Consider the following 25,000-nt stretch of genomic DNA (forward strand, 5'->3'; position numbering starts at 1 on the left):
TATAGCACGTTATTGGGTTACAATTTGTGGCACATGGCCCCAGAATATGACGTGTACATTACTAATATTAGCAGCGAAACAGAAAGGCATGTAAGAGGTTCACGTAAATAAATGAATAATTCAAATAAAGCAGAAACGGAAGTATATTAAACTACAGACTATGATATATATTTAATAAAGCATTCAGGGTTGGGAGTAAAATTAACTAAAGGTTTTCATTCATTGTCGACCAACCTGGGAATGAGCCTTTTGTTCTAAATTAAATGAGTTGAGGTGACGCGCAAAACAGAGATATTCAAGAAAACCGACGTAGATAGATACGGTGGCAAGACCTCTTCAGAGAAGACCATAAAGCGAACGTTAAAGTCGCCCGCATAAAATTCGAGACGTTTTTATCCATCTAATCGTAGCGGTTTCCTTCTTTCTCATCTTTCTAATTCCTTGTACCTATCTTCCTTCGAAGTGTAAAAGTTTCAGCAAAGCACGCGTCTTGTCGGCAATTTGGAAAGTTTCTATTAGTAATTATCCCACGCGCTAATTACATTTAATGATATATGAGATGACACGAATTCTTTTTTTTTTTTTTTCGCCAATGGAAAAAGTCTGCAGTGCGTTAGTTTTAAAATAATTTGTTCGTCAGTCAATTAAATATACTTAAATATACCTATGTTTTTGTTTGACGCAACCTTATTTAATGTTTAAATATAGTTTAGAATATTTAGCAAATATATATTTTTAACATGGAATCATTAATCATGCTAATACTCTTTTATTAGGCTAAGCTTATGTGTTACGTAGACGTTATATGTCAACACTCGGGACCCACACGTTGTATGCGGACAGTCGCAAGGAAACACACAAAAAAAGAATTCGACTTTGTTTTTTTAATGAAACAACAGACATTTATTTATAGGTACTTTCCAAAAAAACGCCTTGTCTTTTGTTCAAAAGTTTTCTCATATTTCAATGTGCATAACAGAACTCTGCCGTGTCGAACATTTTGTACTCTGTCTTTGTCCGGCTATGTTTAGTGTCTTTTTCTGTCGCTCTCGGCCAGGTGTGTAACACATCTTTCTTTGTCCTCTCTCGAACCATCAAGAGTCCATGTTTTTCTGTTTTTAAATATATACTATTTTCTTTCCTTCTTCGCGTACGGCTTGGTATTTGCATGTTGGCTTTTACTGCTGTAGCTGCTGCTGCTGTCATGCGCGCGTCTGCGCTCTGTTACAATGTACAGTGTAATCATCCCAAGTTAGGATAGCTAGTATAAATGCACCGCATGTGAAAAATTATGCGTCCATAAAAATCGTAATTTTATTTTCTGTTGAACAGTCCCCTAAACTTTTTTTATAAATTCTAACCTATATGCCCGACTTGTCGTTCTGTCAATCTTCATTCATTCAACGGGGCTCTCTCCTTTTCTCTCTCTCTCTCTCTCTCTCTCTCTCTCTCTCTCTCTCTCTCTCTCTCTCTCCTGCTATAAAATAATTACATAAATTTACGTCAGTGCTGTCGTCGTTTCTTCTTTATTCTGAACTAGCCTGGGTGTCCGGGTGTTTGTAGGTGTGTATTAAGCAAAAAAAAAATGGTAATAGGCAGGTAGGTTCGAACCCGTGTCGCGAAGGCGGAAAATAAAGTGAAAGAAACGTCTGACGTCCTAGCCGACGTCTCCATGATGCGACCGGAAGTCAAAAGCGTCGAAATTAACCAAAGTCAATCCAGCGGTGACGATGACTTGCCAAAATGTCGACGAAAAAATAGGCTCCTTCTTATACAATATGGCCAGGTTTAGGGTGAAGGAATTAATGTTTTTTTTCCAAATTTCCGATATTTGGCGTCCGAGATGTCGAGCTTCAGAATGTTACTAATTTTGTCAGGATCCGTCGCCTCTGTCGAAAGTTTTCGTGAGACATACATACATTACATACATGCATACATTTAAATAGGAAGGTGAGATTTATAATATAGATTTCCAGCCCCATCCATTTGAAAAACATATACATTATTTTGTCTATTGTTTCGAGCTATAAACGTCAAGGAAAAAGGAATAGTTATCTTTCCAGTCACTCTCAAATAAATTTCTGTTGTATTTTTATTTTGACTTTGATTATTATTAGCCAAACGCTGCTTCGAGCTGTGACGCTTGTGACCAGGTTTTTAACGTACATTCCTCTCCGGCGTTGCCATTATATCAAGTGTACATAAAAATCGATCGTTACTGAAACGTGAGCCGCCAAAGCATAAATATTTATTTATATATGTACATTTTTGAATCAAAGAAAATAATATGCCGATAGAAGTTTAATCTAAAAGGCTTGTCTTTTCGTGGGTTCTGGCTCGTCGGACAGAATTGTTTTACCATTTTTCGATGAAACTTGATATGATTTTGTGAAGCAAGGCCTATTATTTTCTCTTCTCTTTTTTGTGCATGAATAATTGATAGGAAAATGCGTCGTGGAGATAGATGCTTGCTTAAGTAATTACTTGCTCACTTAGTTAGCTGACATGGTAGATACGTAGACAAGAGAATAAATTACAATATTTTTTACAAATACAAATACACACACACACGTGTGTGTGTGTGTGCGCGCATAAAAGACATAGAACTGTTGTGTATATATTTTTAAATTTTGAAGCAATGTATATGTATATATATATATATATATATATGTGTGTGTGTGTGTGTGTGTGTGTGTGTGTTTGCGTCCGTTAAATCGCGATTATTAATTTATTCAGACATTAGAGCACTCATCGTAATAATTTTATGTTTTATGAGAAAATATTGCAGAAATTATATTTGTTGCTTGCCTGGGTGCCCGACGTTGCCCGAGTGTTTGGAGATGTGTGTTGAGCAAAAAAAAAAAACGTGGTAGTAGGCAGGCAGGCTCGAACCCGTACCGCGGAGGAGAAAAAAAACGGGGAAAATTCGTGACGTCTTTGCTGTTGTGCCTATTGGAAAGAGACGAATGTTTAAATTAATGCTAGTTAATCAAAAAGAGGGGATGACTTTCAAAAATATCGGCGAAAAAAGCGACCCCTCCTTGTAGAAAAGTGCCCAGTTGAAGGTGAAGGAATTAATATTTTTAGCCAAGTTTTGGATATTTGTCTTCCGAAAGGTCGAGCTTTAATATTATACAGACCCCGTGAAAATCTGTCCCCTCTGTCGAAAGTTCTAGGCAGACATAAACACATGATATGAAAAGAAATTCGAATCTTACAGCGATATCAATCGTACCAGTTATTATAGGTACACTAGGGTTTATGAAAAAGAATCTGAAGTCCTACCTAACTAATATTCCCGGTGGATCAAGTGCAAAGGAGATCCAGACAATTGCACTTAAGGGAACAACGAAAACACTAAAAAGAGCTCTCGGTTGATTTCAATAAAAAGCAGGGCAATGTTAGCAGGTGGTTTGGCTGCCTCATACCCAGCATTACAATCTTCAAAGGAAGAAAACTAATAAATAAAAAAACAACAAAAAAACATACATACATACATTTAAACAGACAGGTGAGATTTATATTATAGATTTAGACTAAACATTCGTAAACTCTTTTTATTTCTATCACTTTATACATGCATGCACACACACAAGCATATATATATATATATATATATATATATATATATATATATATATATATATATATATATATATGGGGGGGTGAGAGAGAGGTAGGAAAAGACAACGTTGACTTTGTTGAGATGTCCACATAACTTTTATGATTTTTACGGTAATCCGAAAATTAAATAAAAAGAACAACTCAAAACTGAATATTCAGATATTTTAGAAAAATTTGAACCGGGAATTAAGCATTAAGAACAGAATCCGTAATCATACAGAAAAAGGGAAAATATTGAAATCGTCCCATCACTAATTTTAGACATTTGTAGACAACTGTTTTAGTGTCACTACTTGTAATCTACATTTTATATTCATCGCGTATACCCAGATTGTCACCGCTGATAAATATTATTATCTATTCTATATCTATATATAAATTTGCGTGTTCGGTGCACTTACAGTGGTTATTAAATCCTATATTTTCTATTAAAAAATTATTAAAACGAACTTCTTAAACCCAGACATGGGTATGTGAGCTACCAAATAAGGGTTACGTAATTTGCATATTTCTTTGAAAAACGAATTTCATTAATTAATAATTCGGGTTTCTGGGGCCTTTTATTGGATGATTTGTTTCATTTAACTATTATGCTGAATTCTATTTATGTATATTTTCTACATCGTGCATTTAACCACCTAGTATTTAAGATAAAACGTTCTAGCAAACACGCATGTGTTTATATATATATGTGTGTGTGTGTGTGTGTGTGTGTGTGTGTGTGTGTGTGTGTGTGCACATAAAAGTGACCTTGTCTCTGTGTGTATGTGTGAGTGTAGAAATTTTCTACCAAATGCGAATGTTTGGTCTGCAAACTTGAAACTTGATATATATGGGATTTGGACCAGTGAAACAGTTTCGATTTTGTTTTTAAAACCAGTTGACCTCAGCCGGAGTAAATCGTATACAGCTGTCATTCCTACCGTTACTTTTGCGCATAATTAAACATTCCTAGCTTAAAGTTGGTTAATGTTTAGCCTTTCGTATGCTATCTGTTGGTAGCTCAAGCGGTAACTCCACTGAAGCGATGAATAAAGGCTGGAAAGCTAAGCATTTTGGTTTCAATTCTAGCAGATAGAAACCAAGTCATATTTTTTAAACATCTTTTGAAATCATTACTATATAGTGGATTATAAGCAATAGAGAATTAACTCTATAATAATAAATACGAAATTTGCATGAATTAAAATATAAATATTTATGCATATTTTACGACCGAGAAACGCCGTGCGGTCTGCCAGTACTCGAATAATTTAGAGAACAATTAGAGTATATTTTGACAAGCCGCAATTATACAATGCTTGATTATAATTAACAGATGTTTGTAAGAACTTGATTAATTTTGAAAGTTTTAACAATCTCCACTCGTGTTTATTCCTCATAAATTATCTATATCAGTTATTGATTTAATAATATGTTAAACTAGGCCATAGACGTTAGCGGTCTGTGCACACGTTCTTGTTCATATAATATTTTCCTTTTCCTTGCCGTCACACTACCTCGCACACGGTTCGGTCATTTGCATACAGCTGCGATACGCATGTTCTGGTTCTGTTACAACCGTTATTGTAGCGATATCAGTCGGCAGGTAGAGCCCTAAGATAACATGGAAGACAGTAGTACGTATGGATTTGAGAGCAGGATAAATACAAACCTAGAAGAGGTAGCGCAGTTGAAATAGCAGGGCCAGCTGGCGAGGGAAAAGGAAAAACATAAGGATTTCTTTGAGAGAAAAAAAGATGAGTGAATATCTGGCTACAGATAGGTAAGTATGAAAGTCAATTTCTAAAAGCCGGCCAACATGTCAGCATATAAGATAAAAGATGGTGTAGTCCACCAAATTTCATATAATGCAATATTGTATGCAATACGCACAATGCTTCAACAAAACTATACTCTCTACGTGCATATATATGTGCAATGCTTATGTAAAGTGCCCCATTCCCATGATGAATGTTTAGAGTGAATCACATTTTATTTTTATGTTTGTAAAAATAAATCAAACTAAGTGTGTGTCACTTTCATTTTAACCCCATCTAAAACCATTTTCGTTTCTTTCTTTTTTTTTTATTTAATTCCATTCCTCCGTTTTTTACCATACCGAACTTGACACAATTTTCATTCTTTAATATTGGGATCCATTTGCATTGCTTAATGGCGCGTTGAAATACGTGGACCACGAATCAAAGAAGAGGTCGGCGGCCATTGGTATCGGAGGAAACGAAAAGAAATATGGCGGCAAATAAACAAAACAGGAAATGAAATTTCTCTATTCTGTATAAAGTTTAATATATGTGTGTGTGTGTGTGTGTGTGTGTGTGTGTGTGTGTGTGTGTGTGTGTGTGTGTGTGTGTGTGTGGATGACTTTATGAACATAAGTTAGAAGGACGGGTGGTTGAAACCTCATCCCGGTCGTGAGCTATGTACTGATTTCTAGACAGTGGCAAGTATATGACCATTCCTCCTCCTTCCTCTTTCTACCAGCTCTCGCTCTACCCTATAACAGCTAGACGGCGTGAACTTTCTCTTTCTCCAGGTAAACCCTCACCTGATACCCCCCGCCGCCCCGGTCGAGGTGAAATACATTATAATGATAAATGGCTAACTACTTGTGTTGAGTTTCCACTTTCTAACCTTTAATCTTGCTATACAGTATACTGAGCTCTCCCACTTAAAATACGACATTATTAAGGGGCCCAACACACACACACACACACACACACACACACACACACACACACACACACACACAAGCACGAATATATATACATGTGTGTGTGTGTGTGTGTGTGGCTCGTTGTGACGAGAGACTTTTAAGCCCGTGTTGTGATGGCAGGGTTTTCTGAACACATGGCAGACAAGATGAATTTTCTTAAGTGAGACAAGAATTTATCCCCTTACAAATGTTTTACATAGATAATTGCCCAATTATGAAGTGCATTTATTTATGCGTATATATGCAATCCACGTACATGCGCCTTTTATGGCACCACGGATCGTCATCGTTGCTTCTATTGACAAGATTCTTCTCCACTGCCGCATTGTCTGTAATATAGAATGTTGCGTGTGGGCCACGAGGGCTTGCCGGGAATATATACGATTTGTTTTATTTATTAGATAGTTCACATTACTTTATATATATATATATATATATATATATATATATATATATATATATATATATATATATATAGAGAGAGAGAGAGAGAGAGAGAGAGAGAGACTTACATAAACTAATTCACGCGCACCGAACTGTAGCATTCATAACACCGGTCATTCATAAAAGACGAAACTTTAGCATTCATAACAACGGTCATTCAGAACTTTAGCATTCATAACAACGGTCATTTATAAAAGAAGCAACCAATCTGAACTATTAAAGCGATAAATCAGTCGTATATATTCCAGGCAAGCCCACCTAATCCACACGACTAGGGACTACTTCTAGACTACAGAAAATGTGGCCCTGGAGTCGAATCTTGACAATGTCAGCAATAACGATATTCTGTCCTGCTATGAAACTCACATATACGTGGATCACTAATATTTAAATAGATAAATACATTTCATGATGAGACTTAAGGAATATATGTAAGGGAGTTAACACTCGAATCGTTTAGGAAAGTAAACATATCACTCCGTTCATAACAGTAAACGAATAAAAAGTAATGAAGTTTTGAATTGTATGCCTGAAAATGATAAAAAAAAAAAAAAACGAGGAAACGTGGAGTCGTTGGAAGAAATGAAAGTAAAAATGGTAAGAAAGAAAAAAAGGCGAGAACGGAAAGAAGGAAAGTAAGGTTAAATGAATGCCTAGAAGATAGAAGTAACAGAGCTGATAGCGTATTTAGCAGCATCAGCAGCAGCCGCATGGCACCTATGCAAATGACCAAGCAGGTGCGCGATGTGACGTCAGAGCAGAGAAAGAGAACGGAAAGCAAGAGAGAAACATTCAGCATATGAGAAGGCCAACAAAAGTGCATGCCGGCGGAAGATGAATGTGTGGCCGTGGTGGCGAGAGATTTTTAAGCCCGTGTCGAGACGGTAGGTTTTTGTTAACTATATGGCAGAAGAGATTGACAAAGAAGACCTTTAAAGCAAGCTGCAATGCGTTTATTTGGAAAGCACCGTGAATAAATGCCTTTTGTTTCAACTGACAAAACTGAGTTGAATTTCTTTCTTTATGCCTGTTACCTTGCGACTCTCTGTTGGGCCCCAGTGTTAAAATGTAACGACACCGTTGAAGAAGATTAACATTAAACAATTATATTACAAACAGAAGTGGAAGGGGCGAAAGAAAGTAGAAAGGGGAAAGATGTGAAAAAAGGAAGAAACGAATGATTTAAGAAAGAAAATGATTTTACAGAGAAATAAAGAAAGAAGTATAAAAGAAAGTCAGGATCAGAGATGAAAAATTTTGAAAATAACGAAAGTAGTAAGGCACAAAAGAAGTACGAGACAGAATGAAAGGAAGAAAAAGACAAAGCAGCATATCCTGCCTTGACAAAGTTCAAAATAGACTTCGTAATCTAGTGGGGGTGAAACCTCTTTCCCACAGAAGGGACGTCGCTAGTTGTCTCTGCTTTATCGTTATATCCATGGCAGGTGCTCGTCTGAGCACCAATCTATGGTCCTCCCTCGACAAACTTTCACGAAAAACGCTTGTCTAGCTGAAACCATTGTCAATAATTTTCACTACTCTTTATCTGTACCTAAACCAAAACGTAGATTCCATGAACAAATCCTCTTTCTTAGAAGTGCACGCCTGTGGAACTCTCTTCCGTTTGCCTGTTTTTTGATCTGACTACAATATGGTTGTCTTCAAGTCCAACATAAACAAATTCTTGATGAACCATCCGATTAAATAATCCAATTTAACAAATTTTCACTACTAACGATTATTATATTATCCCACTGACTACTGTACACTCAGTAACCCTTATCCTCGAATGGCCTCTGTGCCTTGATAAGTGGTGACCCCTATATAAAAAAAAGTGGGAAACGAAAAAATAGATTAACTAAAATATAGAAATGGAATAAAAGAAACAGAACTAGAGAAAGAAGTTGTAATAAAAATATGAAGGATATAAAAATTCAAGAATGACGATATGAAACAATAGATGAAGAAAACAAATCAATAAGGAAGTAAAGTTAGGAGCCTGGGACAGAATATAGATGCGTGCAAAGAGTCATTGCCTACACTTACATATAAACACATAAAAGCAAGTATTGTACGTATAACTAATTCACTTCACACACATACATATGCGTACAGGAAATACACCCGCACACAAAAATTATAACACATACACAGAAACGCCTCAATCGATAATGTTTTTTATTCCATCACTATTTTTTAACAGATATCAATCTCTTGCATTAACTTAATGAAAATTGTCGGGCATTTTTTGCTCTCTTCTTCGGAGACAAAATGTTGCCCCAAGTTGCAAATATTCAAGTGCCGAGCGCGGGGCATGGCGGATTAAGATTTCGCTGTCTTCACCCGCTTTTCCCGCTAAACACGTAGGAAGTAAAATCGATATTTCCCAAAACCGAATTGTAAAACGGGGCTTTTGTATTACAGGATAAAAACAACATGAATATGTAATATTTTCTTTTATTTTTTAATGCAATTATAGTTGGGAATAATATTAATCAAATAAATTGAATATTAAAGAACAACACTTCCAGACTAAAAGATGTATAAGGATAGATTTATCCACACACAGACACGCACCACCCATATATATATATATATATATATATATATATATATATATGTGTGTGTGTGTGTGTGTGTGTGTGTGTGTGTGTGTGTACTAGTAGGGAGACCCGACGTTGCCCGAGATTGAATGATGATTGACGAATATTTCACACTCCTATATTTTTATTGTCATCGAAATCCTTGAAATTGCCCGGGAAGAAGCTTAACACGCCTCCATGCACTACCTAGTCCAAAATATTTTATTCCACATTGCACTCTATAGAACTACCTGTTTGTTTTATAAAATTATTTATATAAACTTCTTTCCAGTTAATGAAAAAAAAAAACACACACACACACATTAAGAAATTTACGTGCGGTGTTTGAAAAAAAATCCTACAGACCACGTCATGTAAAACACACACACACACACACACTATAAACTTAGCCACAGTAATATTTTCACGGCCTTTGTTCTCTTATTGTTGCTAAGCGACCAAAAAAATGGCTTTACCGATGATAGATAAATTATAATAACAGTTTCGATTATCGGTAATTATCGCAGGTATTCTGAGATAAAACTTAAGATCACTCCCAGAATTATCCACACTAAAATTCTGTATATATATATATATATATATATATATATATATATATATATATATATATATATATATGTATATATGCATGTTGGTCTGTTTCACTTTTTCTCGGAAACTACTGAGTTGAGCTGGGTATAATTTTCTATGGACCTATCTTATGATAAGCAGTGTTCTAAGTGTTATGGTATCCGTCTGATGCATAATTAGCGATTAATACGGATTAATAGGGATTAGTAGTGATTTGTATTTAATCTAAAACTGAGCATAAATTCCACCCTCTTGGCCATGAATTTGGTATAAAGCACTCATTCATAGTTAACGGGGTATAACTATTTTTTTTTCATTTTTAACAGACTAAAAGTCAACTATACATATATAGTTTTTGTTTAAACGCAAGGATAATTCCTGTATGCATATATAGTAGAATAATGCCTGCCAGAGACGAGTAAAATGAATTGTACTTTTATGTCTTATTACGAAGATAAAAATTAAAATATAATGTTATTAAATTTTATGTCTAGATCTTATTCCAATGTTGCTACTCTTTTACATGGTTCTTGATCATCACTTACCAACTGGCCTTGCTACTTCAACTGCTTTATATCTGCGTAATGCATTCAGTGGATGTTCATAATTATTAAATGATACGAACGTTCGTATCGAATTACTTATTCGATCCTTTTATCTCGCTCCTGAGTTTCTCACGTATCCATTCTTCTTCCAATTGGCCAATTGGTACCAGCAATCGGTGAAAATTAAACCCGTTCATCCGCAAGCGTCAGCAGAATATGGTGAGTCAAGATTCAACATGGCCTTGCACGACGCCACTGTCCATGTTGTTAATTCATTGCTATCACAAAACAAACCCATTGCCGTCGCTTCGCATATCACACACGTACACATATTATTTATGTGTAACTATCTTCGGCTAAAATTTTTTTTTAAATTTCTTCATTTGAAGAGTATAACGCTGCGTATGGGGCAGCTAAACCAGCTGCCAACATTGCCCCGTTTTTATTGAAACAAACCGAGAGCTCTCTTTAGTATCCTCGTTGTTCCCTTAAGTGCAATTGTCTGGATCTCTTTTGCACTTGGTTGACTAGAAATATTAGTTAGGTAGGATTTCAGGTATTTCTCCGTAAGCCTTGTTGCGCCTATGATAACTGGTATGATTGATATCTCTTTGAGATTCCAGTTTCTTTTCATATCATACATGAGAACTTGATATTTGGTCTGTTTCTCCCTTTCAGTTCTGTTTAGACCTCAATCATTAGGGATACTTAGTTCAACCAAGGTTGCAACTCTCTCTGACTTAACTATCCTCGGTTAGACCAGATTGCGAACTGGCGTGAACATTCTTATGGCGTATTATTTATTCAATTGGAATTCTTTTTGAGATGTTTAATTCGTATTATTTATCCATATATTTATTGCAGACTATTACCCTCATTTTTTAGTTGTTTCACGACGTTTCAGTCAACTATTTCTTTGGCCAACATCAGATGGTTAGCCGTGACGTGATAGGAACGCCGAATCTCCTAACTGCATCCTTAGTAATTACTGTCTTCCATTGTTGTTTCCATCTCACCACGTTTTGACGAACTAATCTTCTGGTCGGCTTTCAGTATGATTAAATCCGCTATCTTCAAACAATGCACACTTGGAACCGTAGAGATTCAACGTCTCTATTCACTGCGCCACGGGCCCCGAAGGGCAAGGTGGTGAGACGACAACTACGGTAGGCAGTAATTGCTGAAGATGCAGTTAGGAGCTTCGGCGTTCCTATCCTGTCGTGGTTAACCATATAAAGAAGGCCACAGGACTGGTTGGCTGAAACGTCATGAAACAACAACTAGATGATGAGGATAATAGTTCGTAATAAATGGATGGATTCTTATGACAGTTGTCTAAGCTTTATTACTTCCGTGCTAGCTCATGAAAACTTGAAAGCAAGTGATTTGTTTGACACGATTGCTAGAACATTGCGTACGGGGTTTACGGGTTTCTTTTGTCTGGTTTGATTTTTCAACAGGATTTCCCTTTCCTAGATGTATTATCTTAAACACTGTTGAAGAACTCCACTGCTGTACTGTAACGCTATAGAATAACCAGGGATGCTAAAATGTTTTACACTTAGCCTGCACCATTAAGAATTTTTTAAATTCAATTTATAACATTATATAATCAATTCTTAATGCTACAATATTTTAAGTTGTAAATTTATATTTTTTACTACACTATCTTTTCATTTTCTTCCCCAGTTTTAACATCTAATCCTTGACTTTTCCATGTTTAAGCATAACCATATTACTTTTCATGCTCGCATTTTTCTATTGTAATCCATGATTTTTCCAGGCTTCCACTTGTTTTTGATTAATTTCAGTCTTGTTTTTCCCCCATAAACATAACATACACATATATAATAAAAACGTATGGCACTCGTCTGCTTTCAATAACCCCCCCATTATCTCCTTTGCATTCTTTCATTCTCTCTGTTTCACTTGTTACTTCTGTTTTTGCGAGAGCGGTGAATTGATAGCAACAGTAGTCGCTGAAGCGACGTGGTTGCTATGGAAACCAGTCATAAAAACTTTGTTCGCCTCCTTACGAATTTTTACGATTTTGAACACCAGTAAATTCATCATAACTTTTGTTTTACTAAAGGAAAATTTAAAATTTTATTTTTCACAATATAGCTGAGAAGGTGATGTATAACCTGTAATAATTCTTTGAAATTTGGTCGAAAAAAATATATATGCGTATATATACGTATGTGTATATATATGTATATATATATATATATATATATATATATATATATATATATATATATACATATATATATATATATATATATATATATATATATATATATATACGTCGTTAAATCAGCGTTTTGTTGTATCACTATACATGCAAAGGTGCTTTCATACAAGTATATTTACTTGTCTCTTCTATCCGAATTTCGCAGATGAAAAATGACTTTCGCGATCTTGTCTCCGCATCAGCTCATACATCTATAGGCAAAAAAAGTGCGGAGGGGTCAAGGCAGTGCGAGATCTTAGTCTACGTGTTGGAGAGGTGTGGCGGACCCACCTCGTTACCAGCATACGCTATCCTGTCAAAATCGAGTGAATATGTTTTCGATCAAGTGGACCACATTTAAGATTCTCTACAATGGTTTGACATATGGGCGGAACTTTTGCTTTGACCTTCACACGGAAAGATCAAGACACATCTATTCAAGTAATAAACTTAATAAACGGATATATATATATATATATATATATATATATATATATATATATATATATATATATATATATATATAGTCTTTGAAGTTTTTAACCTTTAAAACTATACAAAAAAATATTTTTTATCATTCGTTAGAAAACCATCTAGTCAGTAAGTCATGTAATCACCTGCAATCACTGAATCAACTCGCTCTCGAATATATATATATATATATATATATATATATATATATATATATATTCAGATACACAAACACGCACACACACATATGTATCAGACGCACAGACAAACATACACACACACACACACACACATATATATATATATATATATATATATATATATATATATATATATATAGTCATCCATATACAATATTGTGTCGCTGTATCGCAGTTCATTAATTCAGCTAGACTAGCACTCGTCTCTAGCCTGGGATTAAACCTACAGCCGTTTAGTTGATAGTCAGCAGTTCTAACCTCAGGTCCATGGAATCGATGCTTGCAAACGATCTTATCAAATGTTCATTTATATAGACATCTGCCCACCGCTTTTACAATGCTCGGTTATAAACAGACAAACAAACAAACGAACAGAGAGCTTCGCATAAACTCCAATTAAGTAACAGGTAAAATCATTATACGAAAGTGTTTTATTCAAAGGCGGTCGTGGTGGTGGGGGGGGGGGCTTAAAATATGGTCATCCACATACGGTACTGTTTCGCTGTATCAGAGCTCATCGGTGCAGCTAGAGTAGTACCTCGGGATTGAACTTACAACCGTCTAATTGATAATCGGCAATTCTTATTACAGGCCCATGGGATCGATGCTCACAAACCGTCTTAATAAATAGTGATTTATATAGACATCTCTCCACCGTTTTTACAGTGCTCGACCTGTTTGTCATTTATAACACGTCACTGCAAAAACTGCACAAAGTTAATGTCGTCATTACCCCTGAAAAGCGACTAGGGACGGTGTCTGAATTTGATATGTCTATAAAATGTCTTTCGTGGGAGGAACCTCCCTGGATTGAATGTCGCTTTAGTGCGGTAGGGACGGTACTGCAGATGGGGAGGTGAAGAAATGCTCAAGTGTCGGAAGAAGAGGGTGGGTTTAGGATTTATTCTGACGATCTCTCTCATATATAGTCAAAAAGCGAAATAGCAAAGTAGTCCGCTCTCTTTCTCTCTCTTTCTCTTTCTCTCTCTCTCTCTCTCTCTCTCTCTCTATATATATATATATATATATATATATATATATGTGTGTGTGTATATATATATATATATATTATATTATATTTTATAGTGAAAATAAATATTCAACTAATTTGTGTTTTTTCTGAGTACCATATAAACTGTATCTGAAGAGTTGTTTAGTGTTTTTCTACCATCAACGAAACACCTAAGACACAATACAATATTATGATGAAAGAAAAGGTAAATATAAATTTGGCTTTGGAATGTTCACTACTTTTATATATATATATATATATATATATATATATATATATATATATATATATATATATACAAATAGTTATGCATATATATAAATATACATACAAATATTTATGCATATATATATACATACAAATATTTATATATGCGTATATATTCGTATATATGCATATATATATATATATATACATACAAATATTTATGCATATATATACACATACAAATATTTATATATGCGTATATATATACACAATATATGCATATATACATATATATATGCATATATACACACAAATGCATATGCATGTATATATATATGTGTGTATATGTGTGTGTGTGTGTGTGTAAATATAAGTAAAATAATAAAAATGTGCAAACTATTTATTACACTGTCTTGTTTAGTTCACTATGTAATTACTTATTTAATTATAGACACACACGCGCGCACACACAAATATACACATATATGTTTGTATATTATATGTACATATATACACACACACACACACACACACTTTTCGTTACAAATGATAAGAAAAAATCATGAAGCATACATGTTTGTACTAATATCCGTATAATAAAAAAAAAGAAAGAAAAACCACCCACCTTTGAATTTTATTTGGAATATAAATATTTCTTCTGAAACTCCTTTCAAACGTTGGGAATGTCTGAATCGCTATTCGTTTTGTATATTTTGCCTGATTCCTTGAAATTGTCTCCTCAGTTAACTAGAATAAAGACAAAAGATGTTTTTTTGTCTCGCTATTATTCATATATGTATATATATATATATATATATATATATATATATGTATATGTGTGTGTGTGTGTGTTTGTGTGTGTGTGAGAGAGAGAGAGTGTGTGTGTGTTTATAAACAGTTAATAGTAATTTAATCAAGATGTGCACAGTAACAGTTGGATCACCACACACGCACGTGCGTTTCTATGCGTGTGTGCTTTTCAATTTTTTCAATATATTAACAAAAATATTGATAGAAAATCAGTTTTTTATATGCACATACATACTTGTATAGACTGTAGTAACTATTATTGAGGTCTAGAAGATTAAACTTCAATTGTCTACTTTCGAAATATTATCGGTTTTATTTTAATATTCTTAGGTCAACAAAGCGAAATAATATTCGCCATTTATCTCCCTTTAACCAAATCTTCTGCTCATCAATATTAAGTCAACCTGAATTCTCTCCCCTGAGATGTTGCTTTATCGCCGTGATATACTGCTGTATTGAGGTGGTATTTTCGAACATATTTATGATTTTGTTGATTTTTCTTACGTCATGTCAAACATTTTTGTGATTATTTAATATAAAATCTTATCCCTAATAATTTTTCTTTAAATAATTTTTTCGTTTCTATATTTCTTTATGCACAAAACTTTTTTTTTATGTTCATAAGAGAACAGGTTTTGTTTTGTTTCGTTATTTTAATTGTTTTTTTTTTAAGAGTGTAGTCCTTCTTCAATTACACATAAACTGTGTATGTATTATTTTATGACGAATTATGTTATTTTAGTAAAAGCTATTATATTCCAATCTTAAGTATTTTCAAATATTTACAGATATATTTTGTTTCGTAGATGTCAGAAATTTAAATGTCAGTTAAGAAAAAACTTGGGTGCTTATTCAAATTGGCATTCTGAGCGATAAATAAAAACGAAAAATTTTTTTTTTTTTTTTTTGTACCTTCTTGTTATGGAATAAAGATTGTACATTTCTAAAAATCACAAAAATTGATGAAATAGTTTATTTTTTTAGTTACGAAAAACAAATGTGTCGTTTTTTTTTGTTTTTTTTACTGATAAGTGACAGACGAGGCTATGTTTCTGTAGAGAATATATAAGGGGAGGTAATCAGCGATTATTTTGACAGTTTTCACAGGCATCAGAGTTGTCTGTCTTTGTCTAGCGATTCGTTTTTTGTTTTTTATCACTCTCATCGAGACAAAGTAAAATTTGATTCTTTTTTAATTCTTATCTTTGTTCCGTGACTGGTACGTACATAATAAACACGTGTGTATTTTTATCTAAATACCGCCAGAAGAGCTAATCTGAATAAACACCACATCTTGTTTCTTGTATAAAATCTATCACCTAAAAAACCTTTCTTATGAATCTATCAAAGAAACCCCTTTCGCTCCGGTGAGAAAAAGGTGAATTAATAACGTATAACTGATCGATGCTAAATCGAAGACTTATCAGGGATATAAGATATTTGTGTATAATAATGGATGTTTGTTCGCCGAAACGCCATGGAGCATCCTCGAAAGAGATGATCAGTGACACGCGCTAAATTGTGAAGCAAGTGTATTAGGCAATGGTTATGTGGTAAAGGTACCAAACTGAGTCAAAACCGCAAGATGTAATTGCGAACACTTAGCCCAAGGGTGTCCGAAGCAGTTTTGTGTCATGCCCGGGACCATATATTTACGTGTGTTTGTTGAAGGGCGGGGGGGGGGGCTCCATCGAACCGAGGAAACATTGGACACTTCTGTTTTTTTTTTTGTTTTTTGTTTTTTGTTTTTTTGTTTTTTTTTTGGTACTACATGTTAACTTTGTATGCATTATTTTTACTTGTTTCTCATTTTTTTAACTTGTAATTATTTGATAACATTTGTGTTATTAATAATTCAATAATTTCAAACTTGGGCTGATGAAAATTTTACATTGTCAAGGACATTATTTTTTTATCATTTTATAAAATACCTTTTTAAAAAAATGATAGGAGAAATAAAGTATTTTTAGGAAATTCTTTAATATAAAATCCGATCTTTGTTGCACCCGTCATGTCCTTAACATCATCAAATATTATTTTCTTGGTGTAAATTAAACTACGATATTGATTATCATAGAGTTTTTTTTTTAATGCGAAACTATAAGCCAGCGTGTTACATGAATGCATTGGATAACAGACAGATTTTTATCTTTAATATTATTATTTTTTTTATTTACTCCCTAATAAAATGCATAAACAAAGATTCATAGGTAAATAAAATAATAGTATTTGATATCCATATTACAAAAAAAATAACTTATTAAACTGCGATATTTGTATTTGCTCTATAATAATGAAAAAATTTCATTTTACTCTGGCAATCACCATTTTTGGTCCCATGACAAAAGGAGGGCGGATCTGTAAATTCACACTTGTCCGTTCGTCCGTTCTCACGTTTCTCAACAACTAAGCCTTGAAATTTTGCACAAACATTAAACATAATATGAATAAAAAAAAGTAACAGAACGGATGTTCCGGGAAATCTTTGGTTATTCCCCTAGGGGTGCCTTTCGGGTTAAAATTGCTAAAATTGACACTTTTGGGCTTATCAAAAAAATTTGATGCCTTGGATTTTTATAAAAGTTTCTGAAAAGTTGTAACTAACTGATTTCTATATAATTTTGTTTTCTATACTTTGCGATAACGCTTGGGTGTGTCCATGGTGCTCTTTTGCGGCTAATAAAAGCACTTCATTTTTAGGACTATTTTACCATATTTGTCCAAAATTTTGTGTGCATGTCTATTTAGCTGTTTTGCATGGTGCTGAACTCAAATGTAGATATCTTAAGGCCTTGGCGACTTTGGGAGCTTAATGGGGAGGAGAGTGATGGACTTGGTCATTTCTTTTTTTGCATGGTGCAGAACTCAAATGTACATATGTCAAGACTGCATCGTTTGTTCATTTTCACCAGGATTTGACATCCACTGGGGACTTTGGGGGCTAAATGGGGGGGGGGGTCAATGCTGAATTTAGTTATTTCCTATACCTCATTCACTGTGCACTCATGGGGCCATGCATGCTTCACTTGTTTTTGTTTGAATCTGGTATATCCCTATGAAAAAAGAATGTATCAGGTTCGTTACAATTGTAACTAATTAAAATGACTGATATTGTTTGCCTTTTATTTTTGTTTGTTTGTTATTGTTATAACTTAATTAAGTGAAAGTGCAGAATTTACTTTACAGCATTCAAAACTACAGAAAACTATTTATAATGTACGTACTCATAAAAAAATGTCTATATCCAAAAGTCACGCTAATTTATTAAGTGTTTTTAATAAACAAAATCAAATTATATGCGGAAGCGAGCACTGTATCTTCTTCTGACTTATTAAAACATTATCACTGGTTACCTTCTATTGAACAACCTCTCTAGAAATAAAGATGAAAAAATATTCCTTTTAATGGCTACAATTTGCTATTAATCACTAAACATCATTAAAAAGTATTTTCTTTTTCAAAAATCTTTTATCAATTCTCGTGATTTTTTGAATATGACATCTCCGTTCCACACACCATAAAGATTTTCCTGTATTTTTAAATATGTGAGGTTGAATTCTGAATTTACACCGTTCATTCTTACTAATTTTCTCACATAATTCAGATTGCAGCTTTCCCCCGACTTGCTCGCATCCGAGTCACGAATTTCGAAAAAAAAAATAATTTAAAAATGTTTTATTAATGAAGTTTTACAGACGACATAACATCATATAAAAATATGCAACATGTGTGTTGTGTAAATTAACATTGATTGTTTTGAAATAAAATATATACGTTTACAACTTGTGGAATTTTAAAAGTGTTCATAATTTCCTTTTCTTCTGGAATGTTCTTTGTCTCTTTTGTGAAAATTTCTGTTGCTGTGCTGTTAAGAGACTTGTTCTCATTTTTTTTTTTTTCATGAGACTCCAGACAGGGTATTGGAACTGGATAGGGCTATACTTTATCATGTAGGCGTCTCAAGGGATGGACTTTTATTGGTGAAAGTTTCTGAAAAGAATAGGAATGGAATCAAAGTAAATTTAGATTTCGAACGAATAAAGAATGAAAGAAAGTAAAAGAAAAAAAAGGAAAGAAAAGAATAAAAATGGGGGGAAAAACGATGGAAATTGAAAAAGAAAAAAAAAATTAAATTAAAATAAAAGTAGAAAGAATCAACGACAGCAGGAAAGAAAACTGTAACGTTGTCCGTGAACCAATGCGTTGTGATAGGTTGGTGCAAAAATAATGTCGTTTTCTGACTCTTTGTTGAACGTCAAAAACCGAAATCATTTTTGCACCAAACTGATATATTCCATCGCAAAGGAAACCAAGAATGTGGGGGAGGGGACTTCAGCTCGCCTTTGGTTTTACAACGACATTTATTGTCTCATTCTCTCGTTATCGAGTGCACGTCCTCGCGTGAATTTCTTCTCAAGCGTCATTCACGCCTCTCGCATAGTCGCGAACGTTATCCACGTCTCTAACGTGATCTCGAACGTTATTTCGTTCCGTGCTCAACACCTCGCTCAGGTGATCGTCCTCTTTTTCTTTTTTATAGACTTTTTTCTTTATTAGTGACGTCATATCGCATGCATTTGCATAAAGTTCTCCGCGCTATGTCATAAAAGGTATAGGAAGAACATTGAAAGAAAGCAGCAAAGAAATAGATGTTAATACATGTTCTTGTCAGTTGGCAGAAAACAGCCAAGCAAGATGGAACTACAAAACTAAATATCCAGTTTTTAATTATTAATTCTGCTTATCGTGCAAACGTATTATATTCCTGGTGTTCTTGTTCATCTGAATAAAATTAACTTTATTTAATTTTCATAAAAAATATACCAACTTAACTATCGTAGTCGCAACTATGATCTCCTCGCGAACAGGGTTTATCTTTCCCTGAAATACTCTTTACTTGAAAAATAAATGAGTCGAAAAATGGGCCATTACGAAGAAATGATACCAAGTGATAACTGATTAAGAAACAAAAGAAGGAATAAATAAAGTAGAAAAAAAAAGGTTCTGCAATATAACAACCTGCAGAAAGTAACTAAATTCAGAAGGAAAAGATTGGAGAAAATAAAAATGATTGAAAAAAAAAAAAAGAAAGAAAACTTAATGAGAGAAAAAAAATTAAAGAAACGAGCCAAGGAAGAAAATACGATTGCATGGAATCTTTATTAACGAGAAAGAAGACAGAAACTAATAAAAGTGGTGAAACGAAAAAAAAAAAGGCGGGGTATATATATATATGGGTGTGTATATGTATATATATATATATATATATATATATATATATATATATATATATATATATATATATATGGGTGTATATATATATATATATGGGTGTATATATATATATATATGGGTGTATATATATATATATATGTGGGTGTATATATATATATATATATATATATATATATATATGTATATTATATATGGGTGTGTATATATGTATATTATATATGGGTGTGTATATATATATATATGTGGGTGTATATATATATATATATATATATATATATATATATATGTATATTATATATGGGTGTGTATATATGTATATCATATATGCATGTATATATACATGTATATGGGTATGTGTGTATATATGCATATATATGTGCATGTATATATGTATATGTACGTATATATGTATATATAAACACCCCCGATATATATATATATATATATATATATATATATATATATATATATATATATATATATATACTTTAAAAAAAGTGAAGGAATGAAATACGATAGATGGGATGAAAAATGACTGAAAAAATAGTGAACGAAAAATAGAAAATTAAAAGAAAGGAATTAAAAGAAAAGAAAAAAATAAGAAACTAAGAAAAATCTGAACACAGAAAGAGTAAAAATTAAAGGGAAAATAACACAGAATTGTCATGAAATGAATAAATTTTGTAAGAAGAAAGAAAACAAATGAATGAAAATTGAAATTTAATGAAAACTAAAAAACAGAAAATGAAGAAAATGAAAGAAGCATCTCCTCTTATGAATACAACTTAAAAAATTTTTTACACCGTATGACTAACAGCGAACAAAATTTCCATGAACAAAGTTTGCTTCCAAGAATTTTCTATCCGTGTAACACATAAGCAGGGGATAGCTTCTCGTCATACTACAACATAGTCCTACTCAAATTCAATTCTAGCAAATAATTACATAAATATCCCTATTAATATTCATTTATATTAATCCCATGTATTCGTTTCAATCTTCAAAATATTCTGCATCTTTTTCGAATTGTCAATCTGTTCTTCTTTTTTTTTTAATTTTATCTGCGTGTTGTTATTGCTTTTGATAATTGGCGAAATATTTTTTAAAAAATGTAATACTCTTTTTAGATAATAATATAATCGATGCCGTGTTTTCGGACGAATCAGGATATAGTTTTGGATAAGAAGAAAAAAGAAGGAACGGCGTCAACACTGTTGTGGGATAGCAACAAATCTGCTCGAGTTGAACACGTGCTATGGTCAGCACAACCGACAACGACATTTCTCTCGATTCAGGTTGAATAAAGATAACCCGATTCTAAAAAAGAAGACTAAAAAGAAGTCCCTTTCATATCGACTTCTGCCTGTTCAAACGAGTGACGTCATCTCATTAATATCGCGAACGCATTTCTATTCCGATACAGTGACGACATCGAACTCTGCAGCGTCTGTTAACTGAAGTCACGAGTGTTAGAATCCGCAGGGCTTCAGTGAAGGGCTTAAAGTTTTATCGATCCGAAAAGCAAAATAGTAATTACTAGCTCAAGTACCCAACAACGCTGGATATCTTAACTTTACAGCTACTGCGCTTCAAATCATCTTTACGATATGTTTTAACTTTAAATTTATAATGTAAACACAAACACATTACTCGTTATAATGCAATAAAATAAACCAGGCTAGCACCACAAGCAGCAAAATCCCACTCCTTCAGTTTAGATGTCTTTAGATGCCAGAAAACCTTCTACTAGACTATTTCTTCCTCGAACTGCTAGACTTTTACCCCCCCCCCGCGATTGTGCTTTTCTGACTGTCCTGGCATGTAGAAATTAAAACGTAATGTGAACAGACATCTCGGTGCCAAACTTTCTATGTAGTGTTCCTGTAAAAATTGTCGCAAATAATAATATATTTATTTGCAAAAAAAAAAAAAAAAAAAAAAAATGAAAAATTTTACATTTTCTCTTTTTCTAACATATAAATAATGTTAGCCGGATTTTAAACCATAGTTTTGAATAGCATTTAGTCTGACAAATAAAACTTTGATTTTGGTAACCAGCTTTAATTTGTTAACATCGTAGCATGCTGCTTGTTTAATACTAATGTACTCGGATACAATTTATCTAAGAAAAAATTAAATCTGATCCTACAATTTTCTAACATAAATAACGTGTTTTATTTAGGCATTAATGGGATTTCATCAGACAGATAAAATTTGATTCTAACTAGCCCATTTTCATTATATATAATTATACCATGTTATTTATAATAGATTCAAATACTTGGTAACACTTTATTTTTGAAAATATATACCTTACCGTACTCAGTAGTTTTCTCATACATTAAAATTATTATATCAGACCCAAATAGTATTTCGCTGATAAAGCAAACATGAATTCTGACAATCCATCTTCCATCTGTTATTGCTGTATCATGTTATACTGTGATAAAGTCTACATTGAAAATAAAGTCAGTGTGTAATTCGTGCTTTTGTTTATTCGTTCAAATTTTACTATAAGGAACATTTACACATTTAAATGTGTAATGTCAAGTTTAAAAAGCACAGAAACTGCAGGTGGTGGCTCGTGTAAGAACTTCTTTTGGCTAGGAGCAAAGTGTAGTATCTTTTCTGATACTACTATTCATCTTTCTGCCATTCATTTCACAATGAGCCAATTTGTGCTTACGTTTCAACCCAGCATGCCTTGTCTTTTGGGTTGCTGAAGTTTCCAGACATTAAATCTGACCTTGTGCCTAACACAGCACGTTGAAAAAACAAGTAAATATGGATTCGTAATAGAATTTCTGGTGGGCAAATTATTAAATACACTACAATAAGAAGAAGAAGAACAACAACAACAACAACAACAATAATAATAGTAATAAAATAATAACAATAACTAGCAGGACCTGTGGAAGGTCCACAGGGGACCCACTCATATGTAATATATTGATGTTGGCATTCTGTAGATGTCCAATGAAAATGGAGACGTTCTGATATAATTGTAGCTTTTTGTTAACACTGCAAAAGTATTTATCTAAGCTAGCATGAACGCCCGGTAAAGACCGGTCATAAAGTACGATTAAATATATTTTAATTCTTTCAGATTTCGTATATATTATTATAGAGTTAATGTTCTATCGATTTTTATATATTATAAAGTTGCAATTTCAAAAATAAAAAAATATATCCATATAACTTGGGTGCATTAGCTTGAATCGAAACCCGAAATAAAAACTTATGAAGAATATATATATATATATATATATATATATATATATATATATATATATATATATATATATATATATATATATATATATATTTCATGATTTTCTTGGGGGTGCAAAATTTTATTAAGGCAATCATGAAGGGAAGATGCATTCCTTTGGGATTCATTTTATATTAAAAAAAAAAAAAGAAGACCGAGGAGAAAAGGAAAATGGATAGCGACTAAAAAATAAAAGTAAGGAAATAGAGGAAAAAAAAATCAAAACGAGTCAATTGACATGTTTCGCCCTCACTCATCAAAATTGGAATCGAGGGATTTATTCGTGTGGGGATGAATTTTAGAGGCTGATCATCCCCCACACGATTGCTGTTGGTCCCCTTTCTTTTTTAGATTTTATCATTAAGGAAAACAAATTACTATAAAATAAACCCCTCGATTCCAATTTTGATGAGTGAGGGCGAAACATGTCAATTGAATCGTTTTGATTTTTTTTTCCTCTATTTTCCTACTTTTATTTTTTAGTCGCTTTCCATTTTCCTTTTCTCCTAGGTCTTTTTTTTAATGTAAAATGAATTCCGAAGGAATACGTCTTCCCTTCATGATTGCCTTAATATATATATATATATATATATATATATATATATATATATAATTTGAGTTCCTTCAGCCATAAGCGAAACCGAAACCAAAATTTATGAAGAATTCTTGATAAAATTATTTATAAAAAATATAAATGATTTGAGTGCCATCAGCTATAGTCGAAACTGAAACCAAAACTTATGAAGAATTCTTGGTAAAATTATTTATGACAACAAATAGAAGATTACAATTAAACGACCCGGATGTAAGCGTGACACACAAAAGAACACACACGCTGTTGTATTAATATATTTATAACAATAATAATAATAATAGATTTTCAATGGACAGGTGCGAGAAGTACTGGGACCTTATGGCGGCTTATTGCTACTCAAATACCAGAAATCACTAGTAATCATTGCCAGCAAAATATCAACGGAAAGCGACAGTTGCGACAACGCAATTTTGTTTTAGGTTTTTGTAAGGGTTATCGAAAAAGATGCTAAGTACTGAAAATCT

General features: G+C 33.1%; 1 protein-coding gene and 1 long non-coding RNA gene across 4 annotated transcripts in view; one reads left to right on the top strand and one right to left on the bottom strand.

Moving 5' to 3' along the window:
* The window catches only part of LOC145247917 (innexin unc-9-like), a 601,649-nt gene that overhangs the window by 307,306 nt on the left and 269,343 nt on the right, over nucleotides 1-25,000 (top strand). The window lies entirely within an intron of this gene.
* Nucleotides 18,545-25,000, bottom strand: part of LOC145247916 (uncharacterized) — a 15,926-nt gene continuing 9,470 nt past the window's right edge. Inside the window, exon 2 of the long non-coding RNA XR_013863302.1 lies at nucleotides 18,545-19,425. This is a non-coding gene — a long non-coding RNA (uncharacterized LOC145247916). The remainder of the gene's footprint in view (nucleotides 19,426-25,000) is intronic.

The sequence above is a fragment of the Euprymna scolopes genome, chromosome 26 (assembly GCF_053919585.1).
Source record: "Euprymna scolopes isolate OS-2025 chromosome 26, ASM5391958v1, whole genome shotgun sequence".
NCBI lineage: Eukaryota > Metazoa > Mollusca > Cephalopoda > Sepiida > Sepiolidae > Euprymna > Euprymna scolopes.